This window comes from Plectropomus leopardus, chromosome 5 (genome assembly GCF_026936395.1).
Source record: "Plectropomus leopardus strain MGB_pleo_1.0 chromosome 5, ASM2693639v1, whole genome shotgun sequence".
Lineage (NCBI taxonomy): Eukaryota > Metazoa > Chordata > Actinopteri > Perciformes > Serranidae > Plectropomus > Plectropomus leopardus.
In genome coordinates this window covers 8,142,975-8,165,033 of record NC_142180.1, presented here as the reverse complement: position 1 = coordinate 8,165,033, position 22,059 = coordinate 8,142,975, and positions in this window count along the sequence as shown.

The window sequence follows — 22,059 nt, the reverse complement described above, 5'->3', positions numbered from 1 at the left end:
CACCATCACTGCAGCCAGGGGAATGATGCAATGACACTGTGACAGCACTTTCTATCTTTACAGAAGGTTTCACTGGAATTAATTGTTGGGTAACAGCTGGGGCCCCTGTTTACTTCCTGTCAACGATGTATTTTAAATTCATGCAAAACATTTTAACAGCAAAGACAAAGGGACCTGTTCAAAATGTTTCTGTATGAGGGGTTGGCAACCCTGGGCAAGCGTTCCACCACTGGCACGCCATAGCTTAACTAATGGCACACTAGTAGTCAGTATACAAGAGATAATTTATTATGATTATTATTATTCATTATTCTTCTTATTTTTTTTAAGTGCAGGGTTTTCCACACATTCATTTATTAGTGGCAGCCAACAACCATAAAAAACATCTACCACAAGCATTGAATTTCTATTTTTGAAGCTGGACCGTTATGTTGAAATATATAGCCTACTGGTTGGTTATGCACACTCTCGGAGCGAAGGGCATAATCTGGGTACAGATGGAGCAGCAGAATATCAGATGCAGTGAAAGTGAAACTTAACCAATTATTGTGTTGGGTCTAAAAGTTTGCATTCACTACCTCTGCAGCAACTGCTCCTCTCATTAATCGATTTGCTCTGATAAGCTCTAACCAGATCGACAGATCAGTTATCCACCCAGCAACTCAAACTAAACAAATTTTCTGCTCTGGTAATTTTGAACTCATTCTAAGTTTCATCAGCAGTGTGGTCACACAGGCACATACATTTATCTATTTAGAGGGAGGACACAGAATGATAAAAAGTGTCATGTACTGTAAATGACATGCCATGTCTGGCAGTTAGGTTTTTATGGAGCATTCTGAGGAAATGACATTATACTGAGGCGCACACTGATTAACAAGAAAATTAAAAAAAAATAAAATAAAAAATGGCACATCATATCAAAAAGTTTGCTAATTCCTTGTCTATATAGGAGCCAAAAGTTGTGACATCACAACTTCATAAAAATCCTGATGGCTTGTTTGGAGGCAAAGTTTCCTAATAAGGACTTTGTGCATTAAGGGTTTTCATACTTTCACAGTATTTATATATTTGAAAAGGCATGGAGATCTGACTTTTTACAGTAAGGGACCTTTAAATGATTTAAGCCTAGTTCCCACTGCACAAAAATCCCGCTAACACACCCACTAACATCTGGATTTTAACGCAAGGAGGAAGTTAACAATCAGCATTCATATCTGGGTCAAATAACTACAGTAGATACAGGTATTTATCGCCTCCGGCTCTGATCAACATGGATGGAAACACAACAACGCTTTAATTTCAGCTTCTTAATCCACTAGTGCCTTAACTCTATCATAGTCTTGATTGGTAGGTTGAGTTTTCTCAGTTGCTATGTAAAAAAAAAATGTTTTTTTTTCTTCTGAAGATAGAGAGTTCTAATTACTAGCAACTATTCATCCACTCTAGATAATGCCAGAGTTGCACATAAAATTAATAGGTAATTTGAGAAACTGCCCATAATTGTTTTGCTTCCCTACATAACACTTTTCTGAAGTAATATCCTGGATGACATGCATAATCTCCAGACACAGAGCACTCAACAAGCAAGGAAAAAAACAACAACAGTTCAAATCATGAAAAAAACAACACAAAAACCAACACACTAATTCCCCAGGAAAACGTTCTATCTTCGTCATGTTTTTTTGAATGATTTGCAGCAAAGCTTTTGTTAGTTTGTTAATCCAGGCAGCACTGTGTTGAAGTACTCTGTGCACATATCTGCAATGCCAGAGTATTCCTGTGTGAATACTCAACACAGCACTTAAGCATTTTAAAAAGCATTATGCCAAAGACTGCTCCCCTTCAGTGAGAAATGAACAACACTGCGGCTCTCCTTCATAAACTCCAAAGTTGTGGGGGTATAGTAGACGTGTGAGATATGCTTTTCCTCTTGGAATAGACGCCAATTCAAGTCTATAATTTGCAACACCCATCTGCACAGCAGAAGCTCTGAGAAGGTGGTCCTCCCCTAGTGACTGCGTTTATCCTGCTTCATTGTCTGTAGCCTCTGCTCCCCAACACTCTGATCTCTCTCACACACACACACACACACACACACATGAACATGTACACACATATACAGACTTCTGCTGAGCTCCCAAATACACTAAGAGTGCCTAGGCTGGATAGCAACGCCAGTAACCAGGCCTGACAGGTATTCCTCTGTGGCCAGTTCAGAGAGTGGGCAAGGCGCCCGAAGCACCTGCTAGCAGGCTGCTACGTCACACCAGTTGTCACTGGCAATCACATTTTTTGGCTGAACCCAAATGCATGTGGGAAGGTGTGTGTGTGCTTGTGTTTGCCTTCTTAGCAAACCTTATCTAACAAAGTTGGCTAAATAGCACATTCCCACGGAGGCCCGGCAATTGCATCACAAATCTCCCAGCAATCCCAGCTGCTGCAAACATGGAGGTCATTTAGAGAACTAGCTGCACAAATAATGGGTTGCTGTACAGTATATCATCCTGGCTAGAGTACAACTGAAAACATTATTGTGCTGTAATGTATGTGGTGTTGCTATTATAAAACAAACAAACACATAAAAAACACCTAAAAGGTCTGTTCTCCCAAATCCTAAAAATATGATCTCTAATTTATACATACCGACACATAGCCATGCAGATATGCTTGGTTTTATTTACTGAGGATGCTCTCTGTTGAGATTACAAATTAATTAGTGACCTTGAAACCAGCTCTTCAGAATTCAAAACACCAAACAATCTCTACAGCGGCTCTTCTGAAGCTTTTGGTGATACCCATCAAGTGCCTGAGGTCCGTGGAAAAAAAAAAAAAAACTATTTTAGGCCAAGTCAGGTCATCCAGTTGTCACCATCATTTAGTCCAAAATAAATGTTCTGATATGCTCCCAAGTTAGGTTAGTCAAAAACGGATGTCCCAATTGAACCCAATCACAGGCATATAGGTTGCCATTGTATGTGTCTGCCAACCATAGATATATCACATTTGTACATTTCATATAGAGTAGATACTTTGAAACTTGATGTTTCTTAATGTTTAAATCTTCAATTGTACCAAGCTGATGGGTGGTTAGAAAATCTATTTGTGGGGGCAGATTTTTAAATGTTGGCGGGCCACCACAAATCATTTCAACTACACCATATACTGTATATCTAAAGATTTAATTGTCCAGTTGTCAAAAAATTGTAGTGCAATTCAATTTTATCCGGGCACATGAGGGGGTATCCATCTATGTTGGATTACAAACTGAGGTTCAGAATTTGTTCTTGACCTTGGAAGGTCTTGCTAAGAAATCACCAAAACCACCTTTTCTCCATCAACACAGCATAGCTAAATTTAGGCCTTCTCTGTCCATGCCTGATGTAGAGATCCTAATTTACTCCTTTGTTTCATTCAGACTGGATTATTTTAGCACTCTGTCACCAAGCTTGCCGTGTGCAAAGTCTTCAAATGTTTCAGAATGCTGCAAACAAAAACTTTGACCATATAACATCAATTTTAGCTTCCCTTCATTGGCTCTCTATCCATGTCAAATCATTGTTAGGCAGTTTCCCCACGGGGATCAATAAAATATTTCTGATTCTGACTTCAGCATACCTCATATATATATATATATATATATATATATGTCTCCTTCATTCTTGTCAGATTTCCCAATACCTTATATCCCATCCACTGCTGTCAGAGTACAGGGCCTCTGTATGTCCCAGAATTAAAAAAGAAGTCAGCAGGCTGTAGGGCTTTTTCATATTGTACCCCCATCCACTGGAATAACTGCCCAGCTGACTCTGTTGGGACCTTTAAATCCAAACTTTAAACTCATCTTTTCGTCTTAACTTCAAAACTGAAGTGGATACTGTTATCCTTCCAAAATGCTGCTCTTAGTCTCAAAGAATCTGTTAAGCTTCATACTTGTAGACAAGAATACTGCAAACTGCATCTCTCGAGACCTCTCTTTGTTTGTCCCACAAGCACATGAGTGTACATGCTATGTGGCTATCTCTCCCTAGTTTATCCACCTTGTCCTCCTTCCACTCTGGCTTCTCTGTGCTGGATGTCCAGGGACCTCTTTCTCTCTCTCCCCTTGATTTTGGTGTCTCATTCCAATCTGGATCATCATTCTCCTGGAGATTCAGCCTCTCCTCTTCTCTCTGTCCCTCCCTTGTGTACATGTTGTCCTCGTCTCTCTCTCCCTCTGTGCTTTTGTTTCCTTCCATCTATCCTATGTGAATGGTGTTATGCTATGGCTCTTTTTGTGTTTTTTTTTATGTCTATCCTCTTTGAGAAACATAAAGGTTACTCACAACAGAGATGAAACTAAGAAGAGTGCAATTTATAGGAAGCACAAGAAAAGTGCAAAATTACCACACATACAATTACGGGGCTTGGAGTGTAGGTGAGTAGAACCTATCACGGCCACTAGGCACTCATGCTCAATTGGTCTGCAGTATAACATAAATAGCTGGAGGAAATGTGTTCAGTTCACAAGGTTCCATATCACTTCCTCTTCAGTACACAGTGAACTTCTGTTTGAAATATCAGTTCTTGCATTATACAGCATGACTCTAAAAATAACTGATAAAGAAAGACTGCATCAAGGTCCTTACCAAAACTGTTGAGTTTCACATAGTTTATGACATACGAAAAAAAGACAGATTTGTGTCCACATCTGGGGTAAAACTGTCTCTACATTTTTGCTGGCGCCTCTTGAAAGTCACTGAACTTGAGCTTGAGCATTCATTTTGAGATGACTGTATATGTAAAAGAGGTGGATGTGGCCATTGTGATGTCACCTATTGGTTTGTGACCAGCTGTTTTGAAGCCTTGAGTTTGGCATACTTGGTCATCATGGATTTGTTGAGCCAGAAGTAACCATATTTATAAGAGATGGTGAATCTGGGGTTGGTATGCAATGCTACATGCTTAATGTAGAATTTGAGTTTAATTAGGGTTCGGTGGTATGTTCACAGTGGCAAACAAGTTACCAAGACAAGTTGGCTATCCAAGATAATGAGTGCTTACTACACTATAGATACATTGGAAATGTGCAACATTTTTGCAGACACTAGATGCCAAATAAAAACTAGATATCAGATTGTATCAAGTTGCTGTGAGCTGTAAATTCACCACTTCGAAACAGAAGGCAGAAGGTAATATTATTTTGGAGACTGACCTTGCAAAGCCTCTCTTCCTCCAGGCAGATGTTTCCATCTCACTTAGAATCACCCTGGATCTAGGTCTGCAGCTTCCTGTAAAGAAGAGCAGAGGGGACCAAAACTTTACCGAAAGTACAATGACTGACCAAAGAAAAAAGTCAAACTTGAAGAGATCTCAGTCAACTGAGGAATTGAATATTTGATTTCCAGGGGGCAGCCCCAAGGTATACCCTGCTTAATTGTCTATTCTACTTTAAATTGGACTATAATTTACAAAAGTGAACATGATTGTGTATTGAAAAAGACTTGACACTAGCAACTGAGACCATAAACTCATGAGGAAAATGTTTACTAAGGTCATAGATAAAGTGAGGTCTCGGGTAATTTTTTAATAAACCTATATATAATCAGACTTGTTTTTGCAACCAGTGGAATCACTCCCTGCTGGCTATTATAAGGAATGTGGGTTTAAAGCACTTCTACATTAGCCTCACTTTTCAGAGGTTATGTCCACTTCTTATTCACAGGCAGTTATTGGCTTGTTATAAAGAGAACTGACCAAAAATCTCAGAGACGGAAATTCATTGTTGGACTTTGCTTACTGCTTTACAAGAGCAGCCCTTGCTAATTTTAACATGGGACCAATGCGTGCTAAATGCCACAGTTAAAAAAAGCTATTGTGTGTGTGTGCGTGTGTGTGTGTCTTAGTATACTTGATTTGCTGTGTGTGCATGCATGTGTGTATAGATGTCATCCCATATTTCAGTCCTCTGACTAATATGCACAGTCAGTGTGTGTGTGTGTGTATTTGGAGGGACAAGCTTTGGGAGTTTGCAGAGAGAGCTGTCTCAGCAGAGTAACACAAGTGGAAAACAAGATCATCACTCCCCACAATGCATCTTTAACCACAGCAAATATGAACAGGAGTAAGAGTATCAAAGACTTGCTTTAAGAATATTAACAACAACCAGATTAACAACCAAAAACATTTATATGTCTGGATTTGGTAGTGTTTTAAGCAATGTGTATTTAGACAACAAAATACTTTTTATGCATTCTTTTTTTCTTTGTCATTTTTAAGTATCATCAGAGATGCTCATGTCCCGTCCAAATATTTGCTAATTGGATCCACTCACACATTTTGTTTCATGCAACAATATACTTGAAAAGAAGCTTGTCATCATGAACTTCAGTGAATCAATTAAAATGCAATAGAGATGTTTTATCCAAAAACATTTACAGCCAGGACATGTGGTTCTCCCTGACTGAGACAGATTGGAGTGGGGTAGAGGGAGGAATGAAATCCAAACTTCATAACGCCAAGCCAACATGTAGAGAGTTTTAAAGTGAAATGAGGAATGAAAGGACATTGGCACCCCGGCACACATTACCCTCACAAGCCAGGAACTCATCACACTGGCCTGATGACTGCTGATAGAGCATCTCTTTGACTGATGCAGAGAACTCTTCACACATAGACTCTGTATCAAATAGTCTATATTATTTCAATGTCATTCATGTATTACCACCCTGCTAACTCTATATTATACACTACTTTTGACTGATGGCAAGGTCAGTGTGCATAGTTGTGCACAGAAGTGGTTAGTCTGCTTCTGATATTGATTTGATTTGCATTTTGATGAAGACTCAAAAAATCTAATATGCACTTTGAGCCACCAGAGAGTCAATTACATTTGATTCAACACAACTCAATCACACTGCTATTTTATCATGCAATTTGGGGGGGTTCAAGAGGAATTATTTGGGCATGAATTAATTCATTTTAGAGAGATGAAGACTGAAATAGAATTTTGAGTGTTGAAACATTCTTTAAGTTATCTAATTTATTGATATGAAGAAAATGATGTCAGTAAATAGTTTTTAAAGGAATTTGTTATAGCCGGCCATCCGACCTGGCTTCCTCATATACAACATTTACATGGCACCTTAAAAACATTGCACTACATCCAACAAAATGCCAGTGACCATAAATTGCTATTGTAAATTAGCTGCATTCGGTTTAATTTGTTGGACGCAAGGTTTTTATTACACAGGCAAAAGAAAACAAGGACTTAAAACAGATTTTGACCCAAAGATAAACCTCTTGGTTTGGTCTGCTGCATTACCCTGATATGAGGGTGGACACCATTCTTTTTGTTACTAAAATGACTAAACTTCCCGCTCCATCCCCAGGTAAGGACCCAGATACTGTCTTGTCCGGACCCAGACCTATAACTAATCAATCATTGAGAATTATAAATCGTGTAGCACTGGTTTGGCGACTAGGACATATAGACTAATTGATTAAATCATCTCATGTTATTCAGTCAATCAAATTTGAGTATTCCGATGAGCATTACAACTCAAGTAATTGAGATACACATAGGAAAGGCGAGACAAGAGCTGGAGAAATGAGTGAATCAGTCCTGTTATTTCACATGGCGTATTCGAAAGAGAGATGAGAAGACAGCAAAAACAGTACTTTCAATCCACAATGAACAGACTCTTATAGTTCATGTTGATTCCTCTTGTGTGCAGTTCAAAGACAGCATGTCTCATCAAATAATCTGAGGCCATGGCCATTATTAAAAGGGGCAATGTTCAGTGCCACTACTAGACAAAGCACAGAGCATCTTGTGAGTAAGCATACCAGCTCAAATCTAAACTGAGAGCACAGAAAATAAAATACTTTGTATGAATCAGTCACGTTAATTGTCCCATGAAATCCTACAGGTTTAATAGTAAATGGATGGACTGCACTCCTGTTGTGCTTTTCTAGTCGTTCCAAGTGCTTTGAAACTTCTTGCACTGGTGGCTGAAGCTACTGCACAAGGGGCCACATGCTACTCAGTTTTTTTAAACGTGCATTCATACACATTCACACACAGATAAAACAGACATCAGGAGCTATTTTGGGTTCAGTATCCTGCCCAAGGATACGTAACCATGCAGACTGGAGAGGCAGACCTTCCGATTAGTGGACGCTCTACCTACTTGGCCACAGCTGCAATGAAGTGGCACTAAATCATAATGCAAGTCCGTCCACCTTGTTAAACCACCAGTTCTTATCACCCTGTCCCCTAAATTGCATCTATGTTACTGAACTAATTTGGAGAAAAGATAATTGCTGCCCGGGCTGTGTTCACCATAATGTTGATACTTTTATGTAATATGTTCAGCTATCACAAGTCATGAGGAAAGGTGGATTGTGGGCACTCAAATCACTGGTCTTTGAGACCAGAAAACAAGGGGTCTTGTTTGTTTAGGTTTTGACAACTGAAAACCTGAAAACCTTTTTTTTTTTGTTTTATTGCAAGTCTTAACACATCCTGGGTTATGATACAACTCATTTTTGGCATTCAACATTTTCCCAAGTCGACAACCATGTCCTTTGACTAAGGAGCAAATATCACAAGGACAACAAATGCAATACATTGTCACTGAGAAGAAAATGTAATCTATATGTACTAAAATGTCTTTAAAAATGTATCTGATGTGTCATATAGTGTACAAATGTAATTTTTTGGAGATAAGGCTTCTTCTACCATGGTTATGTACACACTCACAGTTTTTGTTAAAGGTTTCCAGTGGAATTGTAATGTAAACAAACACAAGTTGTATTTAAATTTAGTGTTACTCGCTGAATCCTTGGAGTCTAACAAACATGTCGAATGTATTTACTTTGCCACAAACACGGCTGTGCCTCCAGTTATTCCTTGTGTTTCTTGTGTTCTCCCTTTTCCCTTTGGGTCTCCTTTACTCCCCTGTCTGTCTCTCTCTAGCCCTTTTTACACAGACATCCCTCAAAACTGCTGCAGCAAAGACCCTTCATTATGCTGGCTTCATACACAGAACCAAACACACCAGTATAATGCTGCTCCTGTGTGCGATTTTATATAGCATTTATAACATTTCCCTGAAGTTGCACCTTGTAAAATTTCATGTGACAAAAAAATGATTGGGGCTGCAGATTAAGATGTCTATCAACCAGTAAGACAATGAATAAAATACAAGGGCCTACACATACAGAAGTAAAGTCTACCGGACTGAACTTTAGCTATAGTTTCATTTCTCGTGTGTTATTTCTGATTCTTTGGCTCTCCTATCGGTCTTCTCGTCTACAGTGTCGCCACACTCACATCCAGCCATCTCCCTTTCTCTGCCCAGTTTCATCAACCAGCTCCCCACTATGTCTGCCTCCACCAACCTGATTCTTCCCATACATCATCATCATCATCCACTTCAATCAGTCAATAATCAGTCTTTCCTCTGCATTTCGGTCCTCTTTGTTTACCATAATGCATGTCCTCATACAATATTTGCAGTTTTATTTGAAAGATTTACATCCATAGCAGCTATTTTCACTGCCTTTGTTGATGCATTGGTGTGTATCTCGATGCATCATCCACCTCAAGATCAGTAGTACAGTGTGCGTGCATGTGCATCAAATTCACTCATAACATAAATTCTCCATAGCGCCACTACAGGTCAAAAACTATACAGGGTACCTTTTAATGACTTGTTATTTCAGGTCAGTGTCCTCACTTTTGCTGCTGATAGGGGCTTCTATCACAGGAACTTATACTTTACCAAAAACTCATCTTTTGAGTATTAAGCATTGGGCCCCAAGAGGCTTGAAGGCAGTGATATCAGCTTGAATTCACATCAGTTTGAATGGATTCCAATGGTGACAAGTTTTCACAGAAAGGGGCAAAAATGTGTCAAAACACTCATAACTTCTCAAATGACTCCTGCTGTAAAAATCTGCTGTGTGAGTAGTTTGCAATCTAATTTTCAAGACTGCATTGTTTTTATATAAAAAAAGGAAGTCTCTGTCAGGTAACCAGGCACATAAGCTTGCAGGGGACCACGATTCTCCTGCGCCGAGTTTGAAAACTGCTGCTCCATTTATCCAAACAGATGCGTTGACTTTTTTACTTGCCTTGAGAACAGGGGCCCCCACTTTCAGAGCAACTGTGAAGGAGGGAGACAATTATGGAGATTCATCACTGCAGTTTGTCTTCGGGGCACAACTCATCTCTGGAGAGAGAGAGATATAATTCTGCAATGTGTCGGATGACTTGCAGATGTTATGTGTCACGCAGCGCAGAGAAACAGCTTTTCAATAGACCCCTCGCTGCAGTCTCAGCACTGTTGTAAAGGTGTGATATGTGTTTTAGGAGCAGGGAAGTTTGCAGCCTTCTGCATCCAGATGTTCAGTTTGTGCACAATGAGGTGATTTGTTCATAGATACTGGGAAGTTGCACATTGTCACTCTGGCGTGGTGATTTATGGAGCATGAAGGCAGGGATAAGATCTGTGCATTTTAGATGTCAGCTTCTGTGACAACATGTGTGACTCCCAGTCGTAGCAGCTAAAAGGAACATCTTATCTTTCTTAAAAAAAAACAACATATATATAAATACATATATATATATATATATATATATATATATATATACTTCCAGCTGGAGAGAAGCCTGTTTTAAAATGCTTTACTTTGGTATTTGTGAGAAGACATGAGCTCAAACCTGGATCAAACTATAGTATGTAATCATTCACGGTACTTGTTTGTTGTTGTCAGTGTGTTCATGTTTAACCAGGCAAAAATGTTTCAGAGGAAGACAGAAATTTAAATGAGAAAGTCAACAAATTATTTAGATTTCTTAAAGCACAGCCCTCAAACAGTCAGAGACAGCCAACGCAGGCACCACTGAAGCACCGACGCTGCAGAACTTGGCCAGACAGAAGTGCAGCGTCATAGCCAGGCGCCTGCCTAACTGAGGCACTCTGTTACAGTCCTACGCTCGCTGGCCAGTTCAGAGACAGGGCAAGCAGTTTCTGAATCAACAGAGTAGCAGATATGGAAATTCTCTCTGGCTCAGATTAGGGTTTTTCAATTTGAAAAAAAAAAAGAAAAGAAAAAAATCCTCCCTGCTGTGCTGCTTTAGAAGCTTAGTGGAATATTGAGCTGATGAGACCATTCAATGATAAAAGACAACCAACTGGACTCAGTGATGTGTTAAAACCTCAGCCAGAAAAGACAAGTACATTATAAGCCTGTGAACTAATTAGAATTGAATGGTAGATTGCGCAGGCGGCTCTACTGTTGGGATGTAGCTTCTCTTAGTGGATGCACTGCTAGTAAGGAATTATTAACACATTATGAGTGTGTTACAATCAGAAAATGATAATGATGTAGGATGCTTATACATCGACAATCTGCTATGCCTCGGAGAGTTGATCTTATTGGTGTTATATAAAGAACATTTGCATGAACAGTGATAACTGTCAGATTATTTTGACAAAGGCATGATACACATTAAGTTGCGTGTGCAAGATCCCTGTGTAAAATGTAGTAAGATTATGATTCCATGGCTACTTTTGAGCTAATGAATCAAGTTTAAAGTGGCTCTATGCAAACATGGTTCTTAGCATGGAGGTGGCAGAGACAGCAGCTGACAGTGATAACCCCAGTCATAAACAGCGTTAAACAACACTGATAGTTCTGACAGGCGTAACAGTGTTTCCTAGTTCTGCAATGACACTGTCCCATACTAGCTGTAACCACTGTATGAACGCAGTGCACAGTGTTGATGATTCACTTCAATTTTATTTATACAGCCCATTATGACAAATCACAATTTGCCTCAAAAGGCTTTGAAGCATATGACATACCTTAGTAACCCCTTATTTGCTGAATGAGATGAATAAACCTTAGGAAGATGAATAAACCTTAGGAAGAGCGACTGAGGAAGGAACCCTCTTCCAGGACAGACAGACATGTAATAGATGTTGTCCAGTGATGCCCACTCCACTGTGTTGAAGTTGACTAATGTGTCTGGTGAGTATATGATAAGCCCCTGAGCGCCACCGGCCCTCTCCCATGGAAATTAAGATATTGTCAGAGTGAAGATGGAAACAGCGTCATGATTTGACAATTCTGTCTCACAGCAGGCAAGTTACCTTATTTTCTGCTCATTACTCCACTATATCTTAACATTGCTGTTTTATTAATATTCTCAATGTTGCATACAGACCCTTTAAATGCCATATAAATTTTCTCTTCATGTCATAAGACATGCTGGATCTTATATATTTATATATCTCAGTGTCTTATTCAGTGGTTCAAACACCTTAAATCCCATTCTGATTCCACGATAAGCATCAAAACACATTAATTTAATCACAGTATTTGATAATAACTCCTCCAGTCAATAACTCACCTGAAGCTCTATTTTGATCCATTTATATCCAATAAAATCTTCAACTAGAAGCAGCGCCAGTGATTTCATGCCAGTCAGTCCTTCCAATAAACTCCCACATATGACAGAATGGGATATCTGAGATCAGTAAATAAGACAGATGCTTCAATATTATTGGACTAACGTTTCAGCTGCACAAAACTAAGCCAATGCGTTCTATGGTGCAATTTGGAAAATCCTTGGGCGTGGAATGCACCAAATCCATTCTAATCCCATAAAGTCTTGTTGCTGTTACGTCTCAGTAGTTTTTTTTTAAGTGAAAAGTTTCTGACTGAGCACATTCTATTTGGAAATTCCAATTAACCATGAGACACTTAGCTGTGCAATCAAAATCTGTTGTAATTGATGTATTTACATTTAATTTATTGGGGTTTTAACCACTGAGATGAGGATAATGGTGACTCTTAATATCTGGTAAGATAAACTGCAAAGTTATCTTTTTTTTTTTTTTTTTTTTCACTTAAAAGCTAAACTTTTCCCTGACAGGAAAAAGCCACTATCTGGAGCACTCTGCAGCAGGTCGCTCTGACATATAAAGGTACATTTTAGTAATCATTTCCTGTGCTTTGAAACATTTTCTGTGGGCAGCAGCACACCTTGGCCTACATTCAATATGGTTCTCATAATATGAAATGTACTCATTTTTGATTGAATAACTTCAAGATGGGCTGGCTCAGCTTTGCTGCGCTCGGAATCCCGCTGCACACTCTGTCCTCTTTTATAAATACCCACTGTGCACGGGGCGGCAGGCAGGCTTAGGTCTGAATCATCTTGCCTCTCTGATCCACTGAAGAAAAAAATTAATCTTTATTTAAATCTATTCATTAACCTCCCTCCAATGCTGGGTGCAGTGCGCTGACACATGTCATCACCTTGGTTCCTTTGCTGACTGGAATTGCAGATGGTGTAAAGAAAATAGTTCATGTAGCGCCTCTGTACCGCGGCAGGAGGGGTAAAATGACTGTCAAGGAGAATCACAGAGGATCATATGCTAACCGCTTTGCAGCTGCTCCTTTCCTACATCTTTTCTTTCCTCCATGGCCCAACGGCATCCATTGTTCCTTATGTAAATGTCACTATGTTGCCTTATGGACCCCACAACATCCATCTCCCTGTGGAAATGCCACAGCATCAGCACCACTGTGCATCGATCCAACGCAGAGGCTGCGGCACTCCAAAAAAAAGGGGGTCAAGAGGCAGGGTGCTATTTCTGGAAGAGGTATTTCTGTAGTGCACTGCTTAAAAGAGCTGGACGCAAAACCGTGTCAAATTCAAATGACCTCATAGGAGCAGAAAGAGGAGGCAGTTGATAAGGCACACAAAGAGACAGACACGGAGACAAATGCTGTGGGGGGGGGGTGATATCTATTTTTTATTCTCTGTGCACAGTGTGAGGGTGCCTGTCGCTCGGCGGCACGATAAGGAGTGGTCCTGCTTTAGATTAATGGCCTGCTTACAGTGCTGCTACGGAATCAGCGCAGATGTTGCGCGTGGAAAAGATGACTTTGCTGACAAGCAGCATGTCCTCTCTGTCACTGGGAGAGACTCCCGGCCCCCACTATTACCCCAACACCCCCACTGAGCCATATCACGCTGATGAAAATCTCACACCACTGAATTTAATCAAGGTATTTCCAGTTATTTCTTGCTCAAACTAGCTGTCCTCGGATTGGCCCTTCATCCCCCCACAGAGCTACACGAGACGATTTCATCAGCCGTCTCAAAGGGATACCTTGACATTTTGAGCGATAGTCTTGTTATTAGTTAGCATTAGTTCTCTTAGCAGTAGTGTGTGTGTGTGTGTGTGTGTGTGTGTGTGTGGGGTGGGGGTGGGGGGGTGTAACTGTATTGGCAGCTCAATCACCCAAATGACAGGATGTTTGAGTCGGAGCAGTCAGCACCGCCAGCTGCAAGCCAGTTTTGGATTAAGTGAAGGACAAATGTTGAAACTTTCCACATAATGTAGAGAGTGCTTTGCTGTTTAAATATAGCACCACTGAAAGAGTGAATTTACATTTCTTTGTGTGCATCACACAGTATTCTGTTGGGGTGAAGTCAGGTAATGAGGGACACGTTTTGGTAGTGTACCAAGAAAACCACCTTAAACTCTGTAGACTACTTTAAGTGTTACTTTTATATCATGTTATGGTTCTCTGCTATATGTTAAATATGTTGTCAAGTAAAATAATTTAGAAATTCTGGACATTTAAACACTTTGAGAACCTCTACCTTACTCAGATGACATGCTAAAGTAATTTGAGACAACTGGTAAAGCAAAATGTAACAGTCATGTTTGTTTTGTAAAAGATTAAATCCATTTATTAGTTCAGTCGTTAATTTGCTAAATCATAATGTATCGATTGATTAAAAAAAGATTGTCCAAGTTTTCTGCCATGCTTTCATTGTACTTTAAATGCCTGTTTCCTTGGTGCGATGTTGTCCACAATGGGCATGCGAGTTTCTAACACTCATTGATTGATTGATATTAGTTTTGAACATGTAAAACACAAGTAAAACAGAAATAATTAAAAATCAAACAAAATGGCAGTAACCTATAACATGGACTATGAAATGGACTTGTGGCATCATATTTCATATATCTTAGTGACAAAATCCCCCCAAAAATCTGAAATGTGACAGATTGGCACCCCTGTAGCAGAAGTCATAGTTATATGGTACTTGGTAAGTTAAAAACATAATATTTTGTCCCATCCATCCATATGCATTAAGTACTCACTCAAAACCCTTTCCCATAAAAAAGGAAAGTGTACTGTGAAAATATTTTGATTTTAAGTCGGCTAGTTTTTGTTGGTATACCCTTATTGTTCTAGCTGCAAGACTCTTATTATCAATATGAGAAAATCAACATGCCACATGGTAAGTTCTGGGACCAGTGGATTTTTGACTCTTTGCCTTGCTCATAACAGCTATCTCAAACCAATAAAAAAAAAAAAAAAAGTTTTGTTTTTTGTTTGGTTTGATTTCAAGGCACATTTGTAGCAATCACTAAAGAACATGTTTGGTTACTGGCTGCGAATATTTGAAGAGCCCAAGATGTTAAACCTTATTTGTCACAAAAGACCTGACTTCACCTATAATTCTGAGATCTGTCGTATCTACAGTGTCCTCTGAAGATTTGCAAATGATAATAAGGATTCTTTGATGGAGGGGTGTGGCGAGAAATCTTTTTAAAACTCATTTATGTTGTTAAAGGATTTGAATTGCATCTGGCACTGGTGCGGTTTCAGTGCTGGGTTTGATTAAATAGCTGGACCTCCTGTTAGACACAGTTGGGCTGGCACCACTTGTCTCTGCTTACTGGCGCTTCTCCTGGGCAGCTCTTCCCTCTCCCATCTGGCACCACCATCACTGCCAGTAAGCTTCTTGCACCGTTTCGCTCTGCCCCCCTCCCCCGTTCTGTCTATCCCCCCACTATGAACTTTCCCTACTAAGGATTGCCTTGATTCATTGTTTCACGCTGAGACGGAGCGCGGGCAAAGTCCTGCGCATGGCGACACACAGAGTTCCCGCTGCCATATACTGTATTTTTAAAGCATTGATCCGAGTTTCGAAATCCTGCCGTTGTATATGTTCGACCACCATCTGTGTCATTTTTCTTTCCCCTAAATGGTCCAGGCAGTGTCAGATCCTCCCTGCGAGCTGGAGATGCTCTTTTCCGTACTTTTCTCTGTTCACCAGAAGATGAGGGTGACTCATGCACTCACGCTGAGACTGCAGGTATTTCCGACAGTCGGGAATTTAGAGAAACAGGATGCTTGTGGGGAGAGAACACCTAATAGCACACATTACAGTGATTTTCACCAGTCAGAGATGCAGTGTGGAGAAAGAATGTGAGGGTACGAGGAAAAAAGGTAAAAAAAAAAAAGGACCACATATGCACAGAGAACAAAATGTAAGAACATAAATAAAATTTGCAGCAATCTAACTGCTTATCTCATTTGTCCCACTTGTAAATGAAGCAAGATGTAAAGATCATGAAGTTTTTTGTGGTCTAGCAGCACTGTTGGCAGCTATATTAAGCTACATTATTTTTTCATGCTTTCAACACAATCACTGTACTATAATGATCCACTGAACTCAGTACACTGTTGACATATTTTGAATACTGCCTTCTGTTATTGTACAACATCTGATGATGATCAATGAGGAAGCATTGCCCGATAGCACATAAAACCAATTAGCAGATGTGGATCAGAGACATGGCCCATTAAGGGCCTGGTAAGTCAAAGTTTTGCTGCTGGATATGACTTGACAAACAGTTTCCAGTATCAGTACTGATACTGTACATCAGGGCTGACTTGAAGGACCAGTTCAATCAAATGAAAGTTTTCTGCTTTTGTCCCCAGCCAGGAAGAAGATTTTGGTTGGAACTACTTTGACCCATGCATTTATCATGTTTTGCTTTTCTTTTTTGCTGTTTTTGATTTTTTAAGAATTATGTTTTATTAGGCACAGTTAGGGGAACTATTTTGATGGCACACTCTATAGTCATTTTTTCTATTGCTGTTTTGCAATTAGCTTTCATCTACCTCTTTATTTATAGCACTTACACTAGCTGTTCTCATGCACTTTTCATATGTAGCTCTAGCCTAACAGGTCGCTCTTATTACGAACTCTTATAATAGGGTTGCTTTGACAGTGCTTTTGGTGCAAGGCCAGGACTCCAAAAGGTAACTGTGCCATGCACATAAAACTGTCACAGTGTAATTATATGCAGATGGATGGCATCTGCCACATCCGCATGATCTGTGCCAACCGATGTCACTCGACAACATGCTCGTATGGAACCTGTCACGTGTGTATGAAATGTGGCAGGATGGTGTCTGCTTGAAATGCTGCCAGTAATGACAGCATTGGAGCACAAGGGCGCCTATAGGGCAGGCAGAGGGGGACAGTGGATGGATCGAACAAACCTTGGACTTTCATGCAGGAGTCCAGTGTACACTACTCGTTTGAATGTGATGGGTTTTTTTTGGGGGGGAGGGGTTACACCTTGCTATGTGCCTTCTTGCCTTAAATCTAACTATCTATGCCAGCATGTGTTTGTTTGACGTGTATGTTCTGGCGTTGGTTGCCATGTGCTTGTGTTGCCTAAACATAACCATGTGCTGCAACATCCCACCAAGTGCATTTGTTGACATCACGTTAGCAGCATCATGGAACATAAACAGCAAACTCGGAAGGGTACCTAGAGCGTAATATGTAGATTTTGAACTCCACTGCAACATGTGACAATTTGGGATAAGAATGTGTAAAGCCTACTATGAGAAGTCATTCACTGGGATTCATATACAACTCCCATAATCAGGAAGACCCCAATCATGTGACTAATGCACAGAAGTAAAAAAGGAAGTAGTATTAAGAGCAAATTCCATGCAAGGAGGCAGGTTTGGGTGGTGGATAGGTCAAACACAGGACTTTCCCTGAAGAAACTGGTGAGCATGTCTTGAGTGAAACCAAATGAACTTTGAGTTAATTTTATGTTTGTTTCTTTTCCTGAATCTAACCTACAAAACTTTACATGTTAAAATCTAACCTACGTAACTTCATGTTGAACGTAACTTAAACCCAACTGAACCTACGTTACTTTACCTGCCTTAACCTAAACCATGTAACTTGCATTAACTACATAATTTAAAATACTCAATGTGATAACGCTAAAACCGTGTTTCCTTTCCTGAACCTAACCTACATAATTTGATTTGCTTGAACTTAATTTATTTTTTACATACTGACATATCTATTATTAACTTTCTGTTGTAATGTGGTGCCAGCAGAAGTTAAAGAGGCGGATAATCTACTGTAAAACTTCCAGCATATTACATGAAAACTATTTGCATGGCAAGACACCAGCAAGATTGAGTGAGAAAATCGTTTTTGTTATTTGGCGGAGCTGACCCTATGAGGGTACTGTTGAGAGAAATTGCTGTTTTCCCTGTAATTGCACATATCTGTCATCAAAGCTTGTTAATTCAGAGAGGGTCAGGGAGGCAGTGTGACCAGACATCTGGAGTTTTGTGAACATGCATGGCTGATTTGTCAGCACAAATGTGTTCTACCCTGGCAGTGTAAAACAAAACTAAAGACATGTTTTGTGAACAAAGAACAGCTCTCTCAGTTATAATCAGCATCGGACATCTGACTTGTTAAGCTAATGTTTTTGATTGCAATCAATATTTGGTTCTGACTGTACCGCCGTGCATCTCTTCAATCTTTCTCTCCTCCACCATCAGTGCTGTCGGATAATGCACAAATGAGTGCACACACACAATAAGGGCCGCAAGCTGCTCTTCCCTCTCAAGTTCCACTTTGGCACAATAAGGGTGAAAACAAAGTATGTTTCACATTTGTGCTGTGAGATCCCTCATGACTGAATCCAAACAGTAAATCTTTTAATGTGCGGTGACTCCCCGTCTGTTCCACATCATTTACTGTGCCCACCACCATGTTGGCTGGACAAGAGCCCACAGGAGAGAGGCTTGCTCTATGTGAGAGCCGCAGAAAAATGACAGTTGTGACAGCTTGCCTAGCTCTAGCTGCGGAGAATGAGTAAAAGGTGAGTGGCACCATTTTTGGAACAAAGTAACCTTCTTGATTGCTTGTTACAGAACTAGGAAGCTATGTCGGCAGTTAGAAAAGACAGATGTCAGAAGTGGGTGTTACGAAGAAAGACAAGTCTAAATGTTGAACTTTCGTAGGTGCAATAGGTGTCAAGAAGGTTCCGCTATTAAAGAATAAAATACAGGGAGAAGGGTTGCAAAATACTGCTACTGTGGTATTTTATAAAAATGTATTTAAGCTATCTGATTCAACATTCAACCCACTAACTGTACCAGAGAACAATATGCAGGGAGTACTGTCATACCAATCACCAGAATGAATGTTGGGCTTGTATGTTTCTGCAAACTATAAATATGTTACATTTCTATGTGATTTGAAGTGGATATATTGAAATGTTCTTTACGTTTCAACAGTTCTGTATGTAAAGTTTGTTAAGGTTAGGAACTAAAACCACTTGGTTATGGTTAGGAAAAGAACACATTTTTGCTTAAAATACACTTGCCCTTGCATACATTTTTCCTCGCAGGAAACTCAGGGATGCAAGGGTAAAAATACAGTCACTTATGGTTATAGTTAGGAAAAAACTGTTTTTACCCTAAAATACATGCTCGTGGTGGCATAACCCAGGCTGGAAACAAAGTCATGTTTTGGTGAAAAAGAGTTTTTGTGGCACTATCCACCCTGGAAATGTGATAATGTCTTGGTAAAGAAACAAACTATTTTGTGGCACTATCCACGGTGGAAATGCAGCGATGTCCCAGTGAAAAACTGCATCACTGTTAATGGCACTATCCCGGCAAAAAATGCAGCAAAGTCTTAGTAAAATACAATTACTTTTTGTGGCATTATCCCAGCAGAAAACATTGCCATGGCTTGGTAAAAAAAAAAAAAAAAAACGCTTGTCATAGCACTATCCTGGCTTGGCTTAGTAATGGCTTCATTAAAAAAAAAAATCCCCTTATCACGGCACTTTCCAGCCTGTTCTAACTTCAAACTCGTCAAATATGGCCACCGCTCTATCAGAGCTTTCACTATACAAGCATGCAGTGAAAGCAATCCTGCAGAATGCAGCAGACAGCCAGATAATACTAAGCATGTCCACATGCAACGCACACCACAACAGCGTCACTTGAGAAAGTAGCTGGATGGAGCCGGTCGTGTACGTGAAACACTGAAGGACGGTGTCAGTAAATAATAATAAAGTAATAAAGTCAGTAAAGTAAATAATAAATAACGCACAAAATATAAGGTACCCAAGTGCGCTTATAGGGTGGGAAGGTGGGGAGGTGGGGAGGTGGATGGGTCGCACAAACAACTGACTTTTGTGTGACAGTTTGATGGATGTGAGCGTTTTTTTTTCTACACCTTACCATTTACCTCTTTTGCCTAAACCTAACCATCCATGACTTTGTTGCCTAATCACAACCATTGTGACAGTCAGTGTTGGCTGCCATGTGCTGTTGTGTAAAAATAAAAACCATGCAGCTTCATACTGCCGTGTGAATTTGTTGACATCATGGTAACAGCATCCCAGAGTGTAAACAGCTGACGCAGAAGGATACCTAAAAAGTCATAAGCAGATGCAGAATGCCACTGACAGAGTTGGGATGAGAATGTGTTGCACTATCACAGCAGAAAATTCAGCAATGTGTTTGTAAAATGCAACTATTCATGGGGCAATTAAACACGAGATCAAACATGATTAAACTTGGCTTGGCTAAAATGTCGCTAGAAACTTGCATTGTCTCACTAATAAATAAGCACTTTTGTTAATTGTTAGTGTTGAGTGGTCTACAGCTTGGCAGGCATTTTGTCTAGGTGACACACCATCCACCATCGCCTCCACCTCCTGATGACAGCTCATATACTACGTCATTTTAGAAACATTGATATGATACATATGAAACATTGAAATATAACGTATCCATGGCTTGCAGGAATGGCAACATTTTCTCCTAGCACCTGGACTGGTATTATAGTGGGAGAAAAATAAACCTAACTTTAGATTTTTGTCGGTCCATTAATTGAATATTTCCTGAAGACTACCCACTGAACATTCAAAGGCTGATACAACTTTTCTAAGTGTGCAGAAGTTTCAAGAGTGCACTGCTTCTCATAAATGAGTAAACAACACGACTCTGAAATGTTCTCAAATTGAACCTTGCAAGGAGTTTATGGAATTAGAATTGTATTGACTTTGTACATTAGACAGCTATAATGAAGGAATTCTGTTTGGGTAAAAATTAAAATGGAGGTTGGCCATCAGGAACAAGTAATGGGATGGCTCTGATGTCTCCACAGTAATGAAGAAAGAGAAGTCTCTTGATTGTAAAGCGTATGCAGTAATGGTTGAAATTTTAACTCATGCAATTACTCATGCCCACCTCTGGCCCGGCTTCAAATCTTGCCTTGGCCACTCATTACATGAATCTCCCTGCGCAAATTAAGTCAGTAAGGACCAAATCAATTAAATTAAAATAGATGTTCTGTTTTCTTTGCATTCCTCGAGGAGCCTTTAAGCGAGATTCCCTTTGAGTTCAGTTGTGGCAGCACTGAAGCATTTTTCCCATTATGACTCAGCAACACGAGACGTCTCTCAAGGAGGGGACGTTCTGTAGACAAGAGAATGCCTGCACTTACCGATAAAGTTGCTTTGACTGCTTTGCCGCACCTTCATCGCTTTGGCCGTCAGCAGAGCTTTGCCTCTGTATCAGAATCTAAGAGGCAACTCCCCCGCAAAATCTGCACACAACAATCACAACTTGAGATGAGTGCCAATCATGTCAGCTTTCACGTGTGCAAGGGGGATAAAAAAAAAATAAAAAAATCTGCTCCAACCTATCAGAACAGAGAGGCTGACAGGCAGACATAATCTCCCCAGGAGTCTGAGCTCTATGCTGTGGATGAAGGATAAGGGGAAATGGAGGGGGGTGATGGAGTGCCTGTGGTGGATAGATGGATGGCTGGAAGGATGGATGGATAGAGACGAGGGGTGACAGAGGGAGGGGAGGACTGGTGGAGGGAACTCTAATGCC